Source organism: Meleagris gallopavo, chromosome 28, assembly GCF_000146605.3.
Source record: "Meleagris gallopavo isolate NT-WF06-2002-E0010 breed Aviagen turkey brand Nicholas breeding stock chromosome 28, Turkey_5.1, whole genome shotgun sequence".
Lineage (NCBI taxonomy): Eukaryota > Metazoa > Chordata > Aves > Galliformes > Phasianidae > Meleagris > Meleagris gallopavo.
In genome coordinates, this window is record NC_015038.2 from 3,589,934 (window position 1) to 3,595,779 (window position 5,846).

The window sequence follows — 5,846 nt, forward strand, 5'->3', positions numbered from 1 at the left end:
TGGATGGATGGAGGGATGGAGGGAGGGATGGAGGGAGGGATGGATGGATGTGCTGCATAAAGGCGGTCTCTGCAGTTGGTGTGGGGTCAAACGTTCCCCTTTCCAATGGGGAAACTGAGGCACGGCACCGCAGTGTTGGATGTTTGCCACATGGAGGGTTGGGGATGCCCAGTGGTTCTGTGGTACGTGGGTGATGCTCAGTTGGCCCTAAGGAGCAGCAGAGGGTCCCATCTTCGTGCTGATGCCCCACGGGACCATGGTGGCGGTGCTCGGGATGTTCTCCTCACCCTGAGTTCACAGAGCTCCCATGATCAAAGTGTTCACGTCAGGGCGGGCTGGCAGTAATCCTGTACCTGTCAGCATGAATGAAAGGTGACGACGCTGTGAGGGCTGTAGGGAAAACCAGATGGGCCACCTGGGGCTTCTTGTGCCCGGCACCACTGAGCTGCCGGTGTGGGGCTGCTGGCGGTGGGGGGGGATGGATGGAGGGATGGATGGATGGAGAGAGATGGGTGGAGGGATGGAGGGATGGGTGGATGGATGGACTTGTGGATGGAAGGAAGGATGGATGGAGGGATGGGTGGATGGATAGATGGGTAGGTGGAGGGATGGACTGACAGGTGGAAAGAGGATGACTGAGATCTGAGAAGGAGGCAGCTGAGTCCAGCAATGTTGATGCTTTTCTGCCAGCGGAGGTTGCTTCTGGCCCCCAGTTATTTGGACGCCCTTGGCTGTGGAGGAGCGCATCTCCCAGTGCCAGGACTGCACTTAAGCTCAGGAGACCTCAGTCATGTGAATCAAACACTGCTTCTGACCTTCTCCACGGGTTCTGTGCAGAGCTCTGGAAGCCAACACGTGCCCTCCTGTGAGTCCACGGTGCAAACCAAACCAAACCCAGAGGTGCTGGAAAGGACACGGAGCTGAGTGGCCACCACCAGTGGGGCCAACCCAGAGGCTGCAGTGCCCAAACAATATCCCCTGAATTTCCCTACAGATGGGGCCGAGGGCTGCGCTGGGGTGGTGGAAGGATGGCTGAAAGTCTGGGAATAGGGCAGAGCTGCTGTTTGCAGGGTTTCTTCCCACCTCCTGCCATCAGTGCCTCATCTCCGGCCCCGCTGCTCCCCGCTCCGTGTCCCTGCTGTGACCCCCCTGCCCGACCCGTGCAGTGAAAGGTTGCCTTTGGCTCGGGCAGCTCTGATAAGGAGAACCAGAAACAGTTTTGACCTTTCAACCGCAAATCTCCGCGTGAGGAGCCGCAAGCTGTTCCCTATCTCAAAGTATCCCTTGTGTTAGGAAACACAGCCGTGCCGTTGGACTCCGAGGTGCTTTCAGCCCCAGAGCTCTCAGGCACCCAAGGGTGGCTCAGCTGGGTGCTGCTGGAGGAATCCCTGCTGGGAACCCAGGCAGTTGTAGGGCGCTGAGTTGGGTCCTTGTTTGGAGCACTGCTCACCCTCTCCCTCCTTCCAGTCCCCATCCTTGCTCGTTTTCTCAGCCCAATAATGGAGGTGAGCGTTGCTCTCCACGCTGCTACAGGAAGGTGATGGCTGGAGGTGTTGGAGCTCATTAATTGCTCTGAGCAAGCTAATTGGCACAAGCACAGCAGCAGGAGACGTGGCGGCACTGAGGCTGGCAGAGCTGCTTGGCTTCCAGGACTTGAGCTCTCCCTGCCTGGGGGTTTCCCAGCAGTTTCCCAGCACTCCCCCCATTTCATGCTCCCCACCACCAGACCCACATGCTGGGGAGCCTGAGCACCCCACAGAACCCGGACCCAAACAGCAGCAGGCTCCCTTCACTTCCTCTGATATTAAACCTACGTTTCCCTGCTGTTGGTTAACCCCACTAATGGGGTCTGAGCCGGTTCAAAGCCTTGGGAGCAGCAGGGGGGAGGCTCTGAGCCATAAGTGCAGGCGACCCCTGCCAAATTGGAGTAAAAGATGTCTTCCTCCCACTCCTGAAATAACCCACAGCATTTTCAGATTAAACCTCTGAGCTCAGAGTGGTTGGGGAGGAAGAAACCATCGGGATCAGCCCCTCCTCAGCCCCCTTCCCCTGCTAAGAATGGCCCTGGAGCTGTGGAGAGGACACTCCGTGCTGCGTGAGATTTGGAGACCTGGGATCATAGAATTCCAGGTAATGGGAGGAAGTGAATGTTTTACGGGACGGGGCCATGGGAACAATTATCAGCAGGTCTCACCCCCACGTTCCTCATTCAGCAGTGCGGTGAAACAGCAGAACTGGGCCAGCAGAATGGGGGCAGGAGAGGAAGTTTGGGGCGTAGCGCCGGGCAGAGCGGGGCACAGAGCTCAGCAGGATGCAGCTCCTGGAGGCACAGGGACTGATGGTGTTAATGGGGCCCACCTGGCGCCCAGGGCTCAAAGAACTGAGTGCAGTGCCCTCACCCTGAGCTCGGCACTCATTCCCCTGGCGTTAACCCCATTTCCTCTGCACGTGGAGCAGTGGTGGCTGTTAGCGGGGCTGTCGGCACAGGGGGGGCTGCAGCGTGCCCCTATTCCTGCCTGTGTGCCTTACAGCAATCCCACTGACTCCTTCCATCCAGCCCCTGGGACACACAGATCCCATAGAGGAGGCGATGTTGAAAGGTTGAAACCTTTCCATTCATCCCAGCAGGGACACCGCCGAGCTTTGAGAGCACACGGAGAGCTCTGCCCACCACTGATTTATTGTGGGAAGCTGCAGGGCGCTCTCAGCCCAGAGCAGCAGCAGGAACATCCTCTGTGAATGGCAGCAGAGCAAGAAGGGCGTTTGCTATGGGGAGAAAAACGCATCCCAGAGGCGCAGGAGCAGCGCACAGCCCTTCCTCCCCCAATTTCCGACGTCCCAGACCCGATGTGAGGTGATGCCCATCTCCAGGATCCCGACGCTGCTGCCGGCTCTGTCTCCACGCAGCAGTGCGCGGGGACACCCGGAGACAGAGCCGTGTTTGTTGTTTTAAGAAATACGGAGCAGACGGGGATGCTCTTCTCCTCCTCCTCCTCTTCCTCCGAGGGATCGGATCCACCCTGAGCAGCTCCCAGTCGCTGCGCCGTCCCGACGCGGGGTGACCGACAGCTCCCGGCTCCTTTTCCCCGCAGCAGTGCGGGTTCTCGGGGTCTCCCACCAGCCCCAATTTCCTGCAGCCCCCTCTGAGTCCTTCTGACTGTGGAAATCCGACGCCCCGTCGGCAGGAAGGGCTGCGGAGGGCCGTGCAGACGCAGCTGAAGCTGAAGCAGATCCCACCGCTTTCCCTCTCTGCCCCAGAGGCGAATGCAGGCGGAGGATGGGAGCAGCTTCGGTGCTGCTTTGAGGCTGGAGCTCAGCGCGCTGATTTCTGCCTGGTTTTGGCGTGGGGAAAAGCTCTCAGGTGCTGAAGCACCAGCAAACAACCGTGGGTTTGTTGTGGCTTCATTTCATCCCTCTTTCAGGCTTTGCTGCGGTTCCTTCACCATGGGCACCCGTGGGTCTCAGCTGCAAAACCAGAGCTGCAAAACCGATGCGTGGCCAAGGAATGACACCGACATTCCGGGGCTGTTCTGCCCATTGCCGGATGCTGCTGAAGGGATTCCCCTCCTGGCAGGGCAGGCATTGGCTGCTGGGTTTGTGCCCATGGGGATGTGGGCCCGCTGTGGGGCCGGCAGCTGCGGGCAGCTGTCCTTGTGTGCCCCGTTACAGCGCTGTGATGTGGGGACACGGGGTGCCGACCCCATCGGTGGGCGCTTTGTGGGGCAGAGAGGGGAATTTGGGTGCTGCACCATTCCCATATCCGGGCTTGGAAACGTGGGCAGCGCACGTGAGCGCAGTGCTGGGGCTGATTCAGGAGCAAATCCCGCCAAGCAGCCCAAATCCTCCTTTTCCCACCCAAATACGGCCTCAGCCAAGAAACGGGCCGTATCCAGGGCAACGCCGGAGCCTGGTGGCTGCGCTGAGATCCGCCGCTCATCCCAATGGAAGCGCCGGGATCGCGGCTGCGATGGGGGCGGATGGGGGCCGCCCCCAGGGGTTGGGGGTCTCAGAGCAGCGCAGAGATGCTCCGCTGCCCCCTACTGACATAGCACCGCCGGCACCGGAACCCCAGCGGGATGGGATGGGATGGGATGGGATTGACAGCCGGATTTGGGGCTGCAGCATCTATCTCCTGGCATTCCTCTCTTTTGCTGCAAGGATGTGGTTTTGCCTTCTGTCCTCCCCCCTGCAGGATGCCAGCAGCTCCAGCAGGATCCTGCCTGGAAAAACTGAAGAAAACTGGAAGGGAAATGGGTCCTCCAGCCCCAAATGCCTGCAGGATGCATGTGCTGTGCTGAGGCTTTGAGGATCTCTGGAGCAGGGCGACTGCTTTGGGCACAGCACAACCTTCTGGAGCATCGATCCACCTCATCAGCACAGGGACATCGCTCAGTGCTTTGGCCTTAATGAACACGTTCCACCCCACAGTGCTCAGTTCATCCTCACAGGCTGTGAATATCTCCCTCTGGGTGACCAAACTCAGCTCTGACCCAGCAGAGGAACGCTGTGAACCGAGCCCTGCACCGAGGGGGGAGGAAGAAACAGCCAGCCGACCCGTGTGCATTAAAATAATTAACACAGCATGATGCCAAAGTGCTGGCAGTGCCCGGCTCCATCACTCACCCTGCTGTGACGGGGCTGCCCCTATTTCCCCTTTCTGGAGGTGATTTCCCCACCAGCATCCATCCCTCTCCTGAGTTACAGCAGCCGCTGCGCGATTATACGCCTCCGTTCTGTAATTACCTCTGCTCGCGCTAATTGTGTAATTGGAAGAGGCAATTACCTGGTGAAATGAGATAGGAAGAGGGTTGTCTCTGACTGTGGGACTCTGGCTTGGCCGCGTTCTGCTCACACTCTTTCCAGTCGCCCTTTTCATGCCCAAATTCCTGCCTTGAGGTTATTCCCATCCCCTCCTTCCATCCACAGCCCCATCTGTGAGCCCCCTCCTCACCCCCTGCATCCTGCAGTGTTTCCTACTGACACAATGCAGGGTCCCAAAGAGCCCCTCCAGCCCCAAGCTCCCTATGGTGCTGATCCACACCCCCAGCCCAGGGCTGACTGTGTTGGCTGAGGTCTGTACAGGGATGGGGAACACGGGGCAGAGATTTGCTGCAAGATTAAAGCTCTGCCTTCCTTCAGCAGCTGCTTTTCCTCGTTAGCGCCCTAAGCTGATTGCCGTAAGCTGCTTGGTGAGCAATTGCATCTAATGGATCCTCCCAATTTCCTCAAATCCCCCTCAACCCATTACCTCCCCCCACAGAGCAGCCCAAGCTTTGGGTTTTGGGCTCTCACTGAGGTGCTCAGTGCATCCCTGGGCATAACCCTTCTTCTTCCCCGTGCCATCCTATCTGCACTCAGGGACACCAGCAAGGGATGGAGGTGAGACCCGAGGGGTTGGTGCTGGGAGCCGTGCAGCAGGGCTGTGAGAAATGTGGGTCCCTCAGGGACCGTGGGATGCACAGGGACAGCATCACAGGAGGCGACGGCCAGCCCTGCGTATCACTGCTGCCCACTCAGTGCTCCCTCCTGTACTCATCCCCCAAAATTGGGATAAAAGGGCTGTGGGGAGCACGGGGCTTTGGTTCTTCTCCTTATTTTTCAGTAAGGCCAAGGCTTTTTGGATCTCTCTTTGTCCGAGGTCACCCCAGAGCCACCCACGGGGGACATATGGATGGGGACCCCCATGGGGAGCTGAAGGGATCGAGATGGGAGCAGGCAGGAGGTCCTGGGCTGTGGCCTCCCCACCTCCTGGTCTGGGTCTCATCCTGTCCCTGCAGGGGTGGGGAATCAGCTCCTGTTGGTGGCAGCTCCTACGCTGGAGCAGAAAGGAGCGCAGCAGATGGTCG